At 44.7% G+C, this 14,055-nt stretch overlaps 1 protein-coding gene across 3 annotated transcripts in view; it reads left to right on the top strand.

The window, feature by feature from the left end:
* The first annotated feature begins 397 nt into the window (after positions 1 to 397).
* The window catches only part of WDTC1 (WD and tetratricopeptide repeats 1), an 84,987-nt gene continuing 71,329 nt past the window's right edge, over positions 398 to 14,055 (top strand). For 2 of the 3 annotated variants that reach the window (XM_021713522.1, XM_008060348.2), the window contains exon 1: positions 398 to 827. The gene's annotated coding sequence lies outside the window, so the exon portion shown is untranslated. Of the gene's footprint in view, positions 828 to 5,600; positions 5,725 to 14,055 lie in introns of all 3 variants that reach the window. The other variant, XM_008060349.2, reaches the window with a different exon arrangement.

The following is a 14,055-nucleotide window of genomic DNA, read 5'->3' as shown; positions in this document are numbered from 1 at the left end:
GAATAGGCTGAAGCTCAGCTCTGGGGTGCCCTTGGGCCCTATGCTTAGGTCTTGAGTAGCTCATAGAAGGCTATGCGGAACTCTGGGGGGCAATGGGGGAGTGTGTGGGCGGGTGTCCCAGAAGCGACGTGAGGGAGCACCAGGCGGTGGTGGGGTAGGAGGTGCGTCCGGGTAACTAATGGCAACCGGGCGGGGTGAACCCTCCCAGCGGGAGCTCCTTGACGGCGAAAAACTACGACTCCCAGGATGCCGCAGGGCTTAGTCCGGCTTTCCCGCCCGCCCACTGGCTGCTGGTCCCGCGAGCGGCGAAGCGGATTGGCCGCGGCAGTGCGGGACTCCCCCACTAGCAGGTTAGTAGGCGCCGCCGGCAGCAGACGTTGACCGGGCGCGGGGGGGCGGGGGCCCGGCTCGCCATTCTGGAAAGGGCCGGGCGTAGTCTACGTAGCGTAGCCGCCGGCTGTGAGGCGCGGGACGGGGGCGGAGACTGCGTGGCGCAGGCGCGGTGACGGGCTTCTCCTGGGTCCCCAGACAGCTGGAGGAGATAAACAGAGGAGGAGGAGGGAGGGGAGTGCGTGTGTGAGAGCGCGCGAGGGAGTGTGAGTGTGTGTGAGCGCGGGTGTGAGGCTGTGCGCAGGGGCGGGCGGAGGCGCTGTCCGGCCCCGGCCAGGCGCCGGGCGGGGAGCATGGGAAGGGGCTAGGGCTGCCCGGGTCCCCCAGCCCCCTCCCCGGGATCCGCGCCCCCCCTCCCGGGAGAGGGGCCGGCCCCCCCGGACGGACATGGGCTCCTGAAGTTGCGCCGCCGCTGGTCCGGGAAAGAGACCTGACAGGTACGGGTCGCCGCCGCCGCCCGCTGCCCTCCGCGGGCGCCGAGGTGAAGACCGGCTCCCGCAGCTCCGGCATACGGGCCGGCCGTTCTGGGCCGGTTCCAGCCCTGCCGGCCTGGGGGCCTGAGCCCTCCCGCTTCGGGGCCCCAGTGTGTCCCGAGAGGAGTCAGGCCTCGCTGGGGCGGAGGGCAGAGGGGCCGGGGACGGGGTGGGGGCGGACGGCCGGTCGGGACTTGGGGGGAAGGCTGTGGGAGTCCTGGGGGGCTCTGCCGAGGGAGAGGTGGAAGTCGTTCCATCACAAGACTTTTTTGCGGAGTTTTTGTTTGACATCTGATCTGGCGCCGGTCTCAGGAAGAGGAGGCAGGTGTAAGTGCCGGGAGGGCAACGTTGGCCTAACCTCCTCTCTTAGTTTGCTCGCTCGCTCGCTCTCTCTGTCTCTCCCCCTCTCTTTTCTCTCCTCTCTCTCTCCCCTCTCTCTCCTCTCTCTCTCTCTCCCCTCTCCCCCCGCGCCCTGCCCCCGTCGTGTGTCCACCGCAGATGCATGCCTTCAGTGGCCCAACCTGGCACCAAACTGAACTCAGCCAAGGTGTTTCAACCAGGCGACTGTAGCACTCCATACAAAGGGCCTGTTCTTGGACTGGGCTATTCAGTACCCTCTTCAAAGGGTAAATAGGAAGTGATGAGATAGAAGGGAGACTCCGAACCTGCAGGATCCAATTCCTGTTACTGAACGCTGCTGTGGGACGCCCCCTTGTCAGCGGGGTTGAATTTGCTTGGTGCCCCTGGGCGCTCTCTCCACTGCAGGTGTACTCCCAGGGTTTCTAGAAAAGAGGTATTGTGACATTAATGTCTAACAGCCTACTGTGACTATTTCCCCCAAAGTTCTTTTCTTCTGTGACTTTCTTTAACCTATTGAGGCAGTGGAGGAGCAACTTTAAAGTTTCCCCCTCAAGTTGGTGAATTTAAGAGCCTGGTAGGGTGACTGTAGCTTCCTCATTCTTTCCAAGGATGGGGTGGATGATCAGGATGAAGTGCCAGTTAAGTGCTCCCTTTTAACAAGCCTAAAACCATTTTGAGAAGAAAACTATTCTGAGGGCAGTTTCTGACTCAAAAGACCTTATAGAAAAAGTGTGCCTAGTGGTCTGAACTAAGCTTTTCTGTTCTGAGTGACCAGCGTCTGTTCACTGTGGTGAAGGAGCTACATAATGCATTTCTATCTTGAGTTCTAACTTATTCTTTTTGTAATTAATTATTTTACCTTTAGAGGGTCTGAACTGAACCTTTGAGGTTGAGCATAATAACCAGGTCTTCTATAACAGACCAGGGAGTAACTATGGGGCTCCTTTGGGCCGAGTCTGAGACTTAGTGAGCCTTCTTCATTGGCAGGCAACAAACAACTTTTTCTATCCCAATTTGTGATCATGCAGCTTAATTAAGTCTGGGGTCCTGCTCTCCTTTCCTTTTTTTTCCTATTTGGGGGCACTTATATTCCAATGTCACCTTAATCTGTAGAAGCAGTGATTTTGGATCAACTCTGCAGTCCATGGTTCTGTTTGGGACTCTTTCCCTGGTAACCACTGAGAGAAAGAGAGAATATAGATGATGATTATGATGATGGTATTAACGACTATTTTCTATATTTTAGTTTTAGAATTGCCACAGAATTGGCAGTTTTTCTACCTGGAAGGAGTTCAGTATTGACACATTGGGCATCCTCTGCAAAGTATTTTCACACACCTAGACTTCAGGATCTGGAAGGACACAACTAAAAATCTTGGAACCCACTGCCAAACATTTGTTGCCACCTGCTGAGGAAGATCCAGGCTATGGCTAGTTCTTGAATTATTTTTATTTTTCTTCTCTCCTTTTAAATTAGGGAATGTGGCCCACATGTGCAGTTCTGAGTATCAGAGAAAAAGTTGTAGACAAAAAGTAATATGGTAATACTTGTCTTTTCTTTGGGTCACTGGTTTGTCTTGCTTCCTTTCTTCTTTCATCTTTACCTTTCCAGATTCTCCACGGTGTCTTTGGGCTGCCATTACAGATTGCTGGACCCACAGAACCCTTGGGTTGTGCTTTCTTCTTAGCTATCGCTTCTTCAAAAATCTAAGTCCTGGCAGTTGCCGTCAGAAATCAGTCCCTTGATGTTGCATTTAATCCTGGTTAATTTACTTTGACAGATGTTTGCCACTTGTAATACGCCCTAAAAAGCGACTGACATTCATTGAGGTTCTGGTATATCTTGGGCTCAGTGCTAGGTAGTAGTCTTACTTTATCCAGTTTAATCTTCATGACTGTCCTGTGAGGTGAGAATCATTTTTTATATTATACATTATGAAGAAACAGATTCAGAGAGGTTAAGTATCTTGCTTAAGGTCACACAGCTAGTAAAAGGAAGGATTGGAATTCGTTCCCCAGTCTGTCTATTCTGTGATATTGTGTTACCTCTAGGACTGTGATACATGAGGAAGAACGGAATAGACAAGGCCAAGAACCTGGGGGAACATGATACCTTCTTTCAAATACATGAAGCATTGTCATGGGGAAAGGGAAGTGGATTTTCTCTGTGTGATTCTAGAAGGCAGCAGTAGAATTAAATGACAGAAATTCCAAGAGGGTAGTCTTTGACTTGATAGGAGAGAATTGGACTTTCTTTTTTTTTTGAGTTGGAATCTCACACTGTTGCCCAGGCTGGAGTGCAGTGGCATGCTCATGGCCACCACAGCCTCGACCTGCTGGGCTCAGGCAATGCGTCCGCCTCAGCCTTCCAGGTAGCTGGAACTACAGGTGTGTGCTACTACACCTGGCTAATATTTTGATTTATTGTAGAATCAAGGTGTTGCCAAGTTGCCCAGGCTGGTCTTGAACCCCTGGGCTCAGGCAATCCTCTTGCCTCAACCTCCCAAAATGCTGGGATTACAGGCTTGAGCCACTGCTCCCGGCCCTGAGAATTTGGCTTTCTAAAAACAAGATGGGCTGCCTCACGAGGGAGTAAGTTACCCATCATTGGAGGCATTCAAGTAAAGGCTTTGCCACTTCTTATCAAGGATATGATAGAGAGGTCTTGAACTAAGGTACTTGAACTAAATGGTCTTTTGGTATTTAAACTCTGTGACTCTGTAAAAATGATATCAAACTCCCTATCTTTTTGATCTGTAAAAAACTAACATATATTGAATACTTAGTATGTATCAGGCACTTGCTAGATAGTTTTTCTACAGTATCTCATTTAGTGTTCAGAAATTCCCCTATAAGAAAAATATTTTTATTATCCCTACTTTACAAATGAGGAAACTGAGATTCTAGAAAATTAAGAATTATGTTGGAGATTACACAGCTAGTAGAGGTAGGGATGATATTTGAACCCATGTCTCCCCCTTCTTAGCTGTGTGACCTAATGTAAATCACATGTCCTCTCATGAGTTACAGTTTCCTCATCTGTAAAATGAGACTTATGACAGTACCTACCTTATAGTGGGTTTATGAGCACTAAATGATGTGATATATGCTATATTTATGCTTTTTACTATACTTCACTGATCATCCTCAAGAACCAGGGCTTGGATTAAAGGGGTACTACTTTGTTGGTTACCTCAGGGTAAATTCAGGTCAGGTTGCAATCCTGAGAGTTCTGGGGCCTATTCTTTGTGCTATTAGTAATAGCTGCTGACTCCTTGAAGGGCTTTGTGGCATTAGTGACTAATACCTTAAAAACTTGAAGCCTGAATAAGGGGAGGATGCAGCCAACAGGCCAGAGTATAGGAGGCAGTGTCAGAGGCCTTACTCAAAGGAAATTCTCAGCTACCCTTGTAGAGCCAGATTTGGTAGTCACTGTTTGCATTTTTATATTTATTATCTTCTTTTAGGATACAAGGTCACAACTGTTAGAGCTGTGACAGAGCTGGATGCCAAGAATAAAGACCCTTAATCCTCCCTGTAGCCATCTGGGGAGGTATTAACCCCATTTTCTTGGGGGTGGGGTGGCAAGCAGGATCAGACCTTGCCCAGGGAGCTATCCAGGGGCTCTTGAGGGCGATGTTAGGATCAGGACCTTTGTTCTTACTCATAACCCCCAGATTCTATTTTCAGAAAGCGAAAAATTACTCCTGAATCTTTTTTTTTTTTTTTTTTTTTAGTTTTGAGTTGGAGTCTCACTCTGTTGCCCAGGTTGGAGTGCACAGCCACCACAGCCTCGACCTGCTGGGCTTAGGTGATCCTCCTGCCTTAGCCTTCCAAGTAGCTGGAACTACAGGCACACGCTACCATGCCCAGCTTGTTATTATTATTTTTTTATTTATTGTAGAGACGAGGTCTCACCAAGTTGCCCAGGCTGGTCTCAAACCCCCCGGGCTCAGGCAGTCCTCTCACCTTGGCCTCCTAAAGTGCTGGGATTACAGACTGAGCCACCGTGCCTGACCACTCCTGAATCTTTTTTAAAAAACCTTTCTCAGAATGGGAGCCAGCCATTCCTGGTCAGGGAGCTTCATCAGTTGAGGCCTGAGTGTTTGGGTTCCATTTTGAGTCACATATCTGGATGTAACAGCTGCAACTGAAGTTTTTCCAAATTGATTGGTTTAGTTTTCCTTGACCTTTCTGCTTGGAGTAGAGTTAGAAGGTGAAACTTCAAAGAAAGGTACTTTGGATTGTGACATGATTTGTAAAGATGCAAGTTGAAGACAAAATACAAGACTGTGGACACACTTAAATAGTGAGGGAGGACAGCATTATCGAAATATGTTCCCTTTTTCTCTTTCTGTTCCTTTCCACTTCCTTAAGGTAATTATGGGCCTACAAGAAGGCAGGAAATTTAGCTGTGATCCCTGAAAAACAAAGTTCTAAAGACGTCAAGGAAAAAATTTCACAAAGCTCAAATGGCAATACAGAGTCCACTGGGGCAGAGGTGAGTTTTCATCCAAAACCTTCTAGAAGGTGAAGCATTTCTTAGGACAGACTTCTACAGAGAAAGCACTTAGCAGTCCCATATGGGATCATTTGATCTAGGAGCCGCAAAGATGGCAAAGAACTTATCCAAAGATGCTTTGCTGATGGGCCTGTCCTACTGTCTGCACCTTCCCCAGAAAACTGTCCTTGTACCAACTTAGTCCATGACCCTGAAATGGCACTCTTTAAATTTGTGTTTGAGACCAGCAGAGTCAAGGCAGCTTAAACCTAAGGAATGATAAGAGGCAGAGTCTCTTTAGGCAAGACTGCTTAGACATGTTTTGATTATAGATAGTAATAGTAATTCTTTTTTAGTGGCCAATGGCCAGGGACCCTGGAGTCAGATTGTCTGGGTTGACTCTCAATTTATTTTATTTTATTTCTTTTTATTTTTAGAGACAGAGTCTTGCCCTGTTGCCCAGGCTAGAATACAGTGGCATAATCATAGCTCACTGTAGCCTTGGGCTTGGACTCAAGGGATCCTTCTGCCTTAGCTTCTTGAGTAGCTAGGACTACAGGCATGTACTTCTACTCTGGCTAATTTTTTTATTTTTTGTAGAGATGAGGTCTTGCTGTGTTGCCCAGGCTAGTCTCAAACTCCTGGACTCAAGCACTCCTCCTGCTTTGGCCTCCCAAAGTTCTGGGATGCAGGTGTGAGTCACCATGCCCAACCCTGACTCTCCATTTAATAACTGTGATTTTGGCAAATTAACTTTTCTGTGCCTCAGATCCTACATCTGTAAAATGAGGCTAATTATAGTGCCTGTCTCGTAGTAGGATTGTTATGAGAAGTCTATGAGGTCACACTTGTAAAATGTTTAGAATATTCAACAAATATTACTGTTTACCAGACTCAGTTTCAGGCATTTTACTTGTGAGCTCTTCCATTCCACATCACCCTGCAGAGGTAGGTATTAACAGATTAGGAAACAGATTTAGCAATGTCAAGTCACACAAAAAATAGGTGGCAGAGCTGGGATTTGAGCCTTTGGTTTGTTATATTCCATAGCTCAACCCTTTATTTTATTTTACTTCCAGTGACTTTTATGCATTGAAAGTACAACTCAGTCCTCACTTTGTTGCATTTTTCTTCTTTTCTGTAGGATTGCTCCAATAGAAAAACCACTAAAAAGAGTGAAAGGAAACTTGCATAAATCTTTTGCATAATTCAGAATGTTGAAAAGGGGTCAGTTGTCACCTCCTTGCTGTGAGAGGCAGCATGTCCAGAGGAAAGAAAATACAGATGTTTTAGATTCAATCTCTGGTCTGCTGCTAACTACTAATGTCTCCTTAGAATCACAGGATAGTGTCATTGGAAGGGGTTTTGTAGCTTATCTAAGAATCCACCTCTCAGCTTACAGATGGAAGAATAGACAGACAAAGTGAAATGCCTCACTAAGACTGACTGGGAGCACAACAAGACCCTAGGTATCCCAGTCCAGTGCTTCTCTCTCAGTACCACATGTGTTTCGGTTCTCTCTTGTTAAGTGGGAGTAATAATAGCTTCCTCACAGGGTTGTTATGAAGTTCAAATTAAAAACATGAGCAAAAGCACTTTGATAGATATAAAACATTGTATACATGCAAAGTAGTCATGCCGTTATTAATTCAGCAATATTTATTAGTGCCTGCTAAGCTCACATCACTCCTGGGATGATGCAAATAATTGGCCCTTAGCATGCTTTTAGTCTTTTAAGGAAGATAAGCCATATAAGTAACCACAGCTAATAGTAGGAGACAGATGAAGGAAAGAGTAAGAACTAGATTTTCATAAGTTGTGATTTTTGAGGTAGAGAAAGAAAAGGGTTTAGGATTTTTTTCTGTCCTTTATTGTTGAAATATAATTCAGATACCATTAAATCTTCTCTTTCAAAGCATACAATTCATTGACTTTATTTTTGTTTGTTTATTTTTTTTGAGTCAGGGTCTTACTCTATCACCCAGGCTGGAGGGCAGTGGCATGATCATGGCTCATCATAGCCTTGACTTCCTGGGCTCAGGCTATCCTTCCACCTCAGCCTCCTGAGTATCTGGGACTACAGGTGTGCACTACCTTGTCCAGCATTTTTTAATTTTTCTGTAGAGATGAGGTCTCACTATTGCCTGTTGCCTAGGCTGATCTCAAACTCCTGGGCTCAAGCAGTCCTCCCACCTCGGCCTCCCAAAGTACGGGGTGAGCTACCACTCAGATTTTGTTTATTTATTTTTAGAGACAGGGTCTCCTTTTGTTGCCCACACTAGAGTGCAGTAGTGTTATCATAACTCAATGTAACCTCAAACTCCTGGGCTCAAGCAGTCCTCCTACCTTGGCCTCCCAAAGTGCTGGGATTACAGGCTTGAGCCACAGCACCCAGTCCACAGGAGTTGTTTGTTTTATTTTATTTTATTAATATTTTATTTTTGAGTTGCAGTCTCATTCTCTTGTCCAGGCTGGAGTGTAGTGGCACGCTTATGGTCACCACAGCCCTGACCTGCTGGGCTCAAGCAGTCCTGCTTCAGCCTTCCAAGTAGTTGGAACTATAGGCACATGCCACCACACCGGCTAATTTTTTGATTTATTGTAGAAATGAGGTCTCGCCAAGTTGCCCAGGCTGGTCTTGAACCTATGAACTCAGGCAGTCCTCTCACCTCGGTCTCCCAAAGTGCTGAGCAGTTTTAATATAGTCACAGAGTTGTACAGTTGTCACCACTATCTAATTCCAAAACATTTCTGTTATCTAGAAAAGAAACACATACCTTTGAGCTATCCCTAGTCACTTCCATCTCCTCCCTCAGCCCTAGGCAACCACTAATCTTTGTCTCTATAGGTTTTCCTATTCTTGATTTTTCTCATAAATAGACTTATACAATATGTAGTCTTTTGTGACTGGCTTCTTTCACTTAGCATGTTTTCAAGTTTCTTCCATGTCATAATATTGCTTTGGAAAGAACTCTCTCAAGCCACGTTTTTCCCTCTGATCTCACACCACAACAATTATCAACACAGAGTAAGACTTCTGTGACCAAATGTGGGAGTTTTCTCCACATACCAAGCAACAGACAGCAGCTGGGTGTCCTTTAATTCAGTTCTGATACTGTCTGTCTGAAGATAGTGTCAGATCCCACAGGTTGAGAGTTCAGTCCCACAAGACAGTCTCCTACCCCCAATACCAGTTGTAAGTCTGAGCCGCTGGAACTTCTGACCCGTTTCAAGTTAGGGTTCTCATTACCCCTCTCTTTGAGTTCTACTAATTAGTTTCTGGAGCAGCTTACAGAACTTAGGGAGACACTTACTTGGGTTTACCGTTTATCAAGGATATAGATGAAGAAATGTGTAGGGTGCGTTATAGAGCTTTCATGCCCTCCCAGGGTATGCCCCCCTTTAGGAACCTCTACATGTTCTACTATCCAGCTGTCCAGAAGCTCTTCAAACCCAGTCCTCCTGGGTTTTTATGGAAGTTTTATGGTGTCAGCAGTGTGTAGTGTAGGACCATCTCTGGGAAGAGTCTTAAGACCCATGATCAGAAGTAGGAGAAAATTAGAATCCTGTCTTGGGGCAGGTGAAAGTAGTGCCAGAGAAGGTCAGAGAGATCTGTTTCCTAAGGCCTGCCCCTAGGCCTAACATGCCCAGTATTTTAACAAAAAACTATAACAAAGGTTATGAGGGTTATGAGCCAGGAACTGTGAACCTATATATATTATAATACCACAAGTTTGAATTAGTACTCCATTTTTTCTTATGACTGAATAATATTCCATTATATGAATATGGCACATTGTATTTGTTTATTCATTAATTGATGGGCATCAATTGTTTTTACTTTGGGCTATTATGAAAAATGCTGCTATGAATATTCTTGTACAAGTTTTGATGTGGGCATATATTTTTACATCTCTTGGGTATTAACCTAGGAGTAGAATTACTAGGTCATATGGTAACCCTATGTTTAACTTTTTGAAGTGGGACTTTTCTTAAATGATATTTTCTTATTGCTGATAGTACTGTCACTCACACTTAGCATTTACAGTATGACAGTTATCCCATGTAATCCTACAATAGCTCTATGAGATAGGTACTGTTATCATCTCCATGTAACGGATGAAGAAATAGCTAGTGTTTCTTGAGCACTTAACAATGCCAGAAATTGTGCTAAGTGTTTTACAATGCATTATCTCATTTAACATTCCCAGTAACCCTGTGAGACAAATTTTATATACCTATCTTGCAGATGAAAAAAACCAAGCACTTTAGGGTAAATAATTTTGTCGCCAGGCGTGGTGGCACAAGCCTGTAATCCTAGCACTTTTGGAGGCCAAGGTGAGAGGATTGCCTGAGTCCAAGGGTTTGAGACCAGCCTGGGCAACTTGGTGAGACTTCATCTCTACAATATATCAAAAAATTAGCCAAGGGTGGTAGCGCATGCCTGTAGTTCCAGCTACTTGGAAGGCTGAGGTGGAAGGATCACCTGAGCCCAGGAGGTTGATGCTGAGGTGGCCGTGAGCATGCCACTGCACTCCAGCCTGGGCAACAGAGTGAGACTCTAACTCAAAAAAAAAAAAAATAGGCTGGGTGAGGTGGCTCAAGCCTGTAATCCCAGCACTTTGGGAGGCCAAGGTGAGTGGATTACCTAAGTCCACGGGTTCTAGAACAGCCTGGGCAACTTGGCAAGACCTCATCTCTACAATAAATCAAAAAACTAGCCTGGCGTTGTAGCACATGCCTGTATTTCCAGCTACTTGGAAAGCTGAGGTGGAAGGATTGCCTGAGCCCAGCAGGTCGATGCTGGGGTGCCTGTGAACATGCCACTGCACTGCAGCCTGGACAATGGAGTGAGACTCAAAAATAATAATAATTATTATTAATAATTGTCCAAGATCACACAACCTGCTGAATAGTAGAGCCAGATTCAGACTCAAGTTTCTTTAGTTCAAAGCTGGTTCCCAATTGCTATTTTCATATTATTATTAAAACAATAAATGTTTACTGTAGAGTATTTGGAAAATAACCAATATCATCTGTCTTCCTACTGGAGAGATGACCACTGGGTAACATTGGTGCATATCCTTCTAACTATAACATTATACATATGAACACATTTTGTTTGTCCTTTTCCCCCAAGACTGGGATGGCCATATCTGTATCTTGGACCTGATTTGTTAACTTTATATGATTAATGATTTTTCATTTCAACAGTCAGTCTTCCTTGTTTTGGATGACTCTTTCATCAGAAGGAAAGTTTTTTTTTTTTTAGTTGGAGTCTAACTCTGTCGCCCAGGCTAGAATGCAGTGGCATGCTCATGGCCACCACAGCCTCATCCTGCTGAGCTCAGGTGATTCTTCCACCTTAGCCTTCCTAGTAACTGGAACCACAGGTGTGCATCACCATGCCTGGCTAATTTTTTTTTATTGCAGAGACAAGGTCACACCAAGTTGCCTAGGCTGTTCTTGAACCCCCAGGCTCAGGCAATCCTTTTGCCTCCACCTCCCAGAATGCTGGGATTACAAGCATGAGCCACCATATCTGGCCAGAAAGAAAGATTTTTGAAAGAACTTTATTATTAAGAATTCCAAATATATGCAAAGTAAACAGAATAGAACAGAATAATGAACCCTATGCACCCGTCATTCTGTTTCAACAACTATCAACATTCTGCCATTCTTGTTTCATCTATACCTCCCCCAAATTTTTTAGGTAAAATTTACACATAGTGAAGTACTCTGAACTTTTTATGTTTTTTATTTTTTCTAGAGTAGGGGTCTTGCTCTGTCACTCATTTGGAGTTCAGTGGCACAATCATAGCTTACTGTAACCTTCTGGGATCAAGTGATCCTCTTGCCTCAGCCATTAGAATAGTTAGGACTACATGTGCTCCCCACCATGCCCAGCTAAATTTTTTTCTTTTGTAGAGATAGGGATCTCTCTGTGTTGCCCAGACTGATCTTGAACTCTTGGCCTCAAGTGGTCTTCCTGCCTCAGCCTCTCAAGGTGCTGGGATTACAGGCGTGAGCCATCATGCCCAGCCTGAAGTACATTAATTTTTATTATATAGTTTTGGCAAATGGATATCTCTATGTAACCCATACTACTATCAATATATAGAACCTTTCTGTCACTCTAGAAAGTTCTCAGGCATCCTTTCCTTGTCAGTCCCCAAGCTCTTGGGCAACACTGTTCTGACATTTTTCTTTTTTTTTTTTTTTTGAGTTGGAGTCTCACCCCGTCGCCCAGACTGGAGTGCAGTGGCCGCTCCCGGCCACCGCAGCCTCAACCTGCTGGGCTCCGGTGATCCTTCCGCCTCAGCCTTCCAAGTAGCTGGAACTACAGGCATGCACTACCACGCCCGGCTAATTTTTGATTTATTATAGAGATGAGGTCTTGCCAAGTTGCTCAGGCGGGTCTTGAACCCGCGGGCTCAGGCAGTCCACTCACCTCAGCCTCCCAAAGGCACGGGATTACAGGCTGAGCCACCGAGCCTGGCTCTTTCTCTTTTTTTAAAAAAGATAACTTTATTGAGATATAATTACATACCACACAATTCAGCCATTTAAGATGTGTTCAGTGGTTTTTAGTGTTCTCACAGATATGTACAACAATCACCACATTCATTTTTAGAATATGTTTATTACCTCAAAAAGAAACCCCAACCCAGGTGTGGTGGTGCATACCTGTAGTTCCAGCTATTCAGAGGCAGGAGGATCTCTTGAGGCCAGGAGTTTGAGATCAACCTGGGCAATATAGTGAAACCCACCATCGCTCACTCTCCTTTTTTTCCTTTTTACAAAATTAAAAAAAATTTTTTTGTAGCAATAAGGTCCACTATGTTGCCCAGGCTGGTCTCCAACTCCTGAAGACTGCCATCTCTTAAAAAAAAGGAAAAGAAAAAGAAAAAAATTTATTTCCTAGGAACACTTATTAAGAAAAAAAAAGAAAGAAATCTCAAACCATGGCTGGGTGTGGTGGCTTATACCTGTAATCCCAGTGCTTTGGGAAGCCAAGGTGGGAGGATGGCTTGAGGCCAGGAGTTCACAACTGGCCTAGGTAATAAAATGAGGCCTCATCTCTGCAATAAATAAATAAATCAGCTGCACATAGTAGCACACACCTGTAGTCTTAGCTACTAGGGTGGCTGAGGCAGGAAGATTGCTTGAGGTCAAGAGTTTGAGACTGTAGTGAACTGGGATCACACCACTGCCCTCCAGCCTGGGTGACAGAGTGAGACCCTATCTCTAGGAGGAAAAAAAAGAAAGAAAGAAAGAAAACCCCAAACCACAATGAGATACCACTTCATACCCAGTAGGATAGCTATCATTTTAAAAAACAAACTAAACTAAAAACTAAGAGCAGGTGATAAGCATTGGCAAGGATGTGAAGAAATAGAGACCCTTATACATTGTTGATAAGAATGTAAAATGGAGCGGCCAGAACAGGTTGGAAAACAGGTTGGCAATTCCTTAAAAAGTTAAAAATAGAATCTCCTTATGACCCAGAAATTCCACTGCTGGGTATATGGCTAGAAGAACTGAATACAGCTACTCAGATTCTTGTATATGAAAGTTCTTAGCAGCACTATCCACAACAGCCAACAGATGAATGGATGAACACAATGTGGTATATTGATACAAAGAAATAGTACTCAGCCATAAAAAGTGATGAAGTACTGATACTACAACATGGATAAACCTCACAAACATACTAAGTGAAAAGAGCCAGACCCAAGGGCCATCTATTGTAGGATTCCATTTAAATAAAATATGTGGAATAGGTAAATTCATAGACACAGAAAGCCGGTTGGTGGTTACTAGGTGCTGGGGAGGGGGGAAAATGGGGATGGATTACTTAATGGGTATGGGACTTTCTTTTGGGGCAATGGAAATACTTTGAAATTAGTTACAGGTGTGGTTGCATAACATTGTGAACCACTGACTTATACACTTTTAAAAAATTTTTTAGTTTAGGGACTCACTGTCACCCAGACTGGAGTGCAGTGGCACAATCATGGCTCACCCCAGCTTCCTGGGCTCAAGAGATCCTTCTGCCTCAGCCTCCCAACTAGCTGAGACTGCAGTTGTGTGCCACCACACCCAGCTAATTATTTTTTTGTAGAGACAGTTCTCACTATGTTGCCTAGACTGGTCTCAAACTCTTGGGCTCAAGTGATTCTCCTGCCTCAGCCTTCCAAAGTGCTGGAATTATAGATGTGAGGCACCGCACCTAGCCAAATTATACACTTAAAATGATCAATTTTAGCCGGCTCGGTGGCTCAGCCTGTAATCCTGCGCCTTTGGGAGGCTGCGGTGAGTGGATTGCCT

The sequence above is a fragment of the Carlito syrichta genome, unplaced genomic scaffold (assembly GCF_000164805.1).
Source record: "Carlito syrichta isolate Samal-C Ts95f unplaced genomic scaffold, Tarsius_syrichta-2.0.1 Scaffold304598, whole genome shotgun sequence".
Lineage (NCBI taxonomy): Eukaryota > Metazoa > Chordata > Mammalia > Primates > Tarsiidae > Carlito > Carlito syrichta.
The sequence above is the reverse complement of the archived record's forward strand: the minus strand, read 5'-3'. Positions and strand labels throughout refer to the sequence as shown.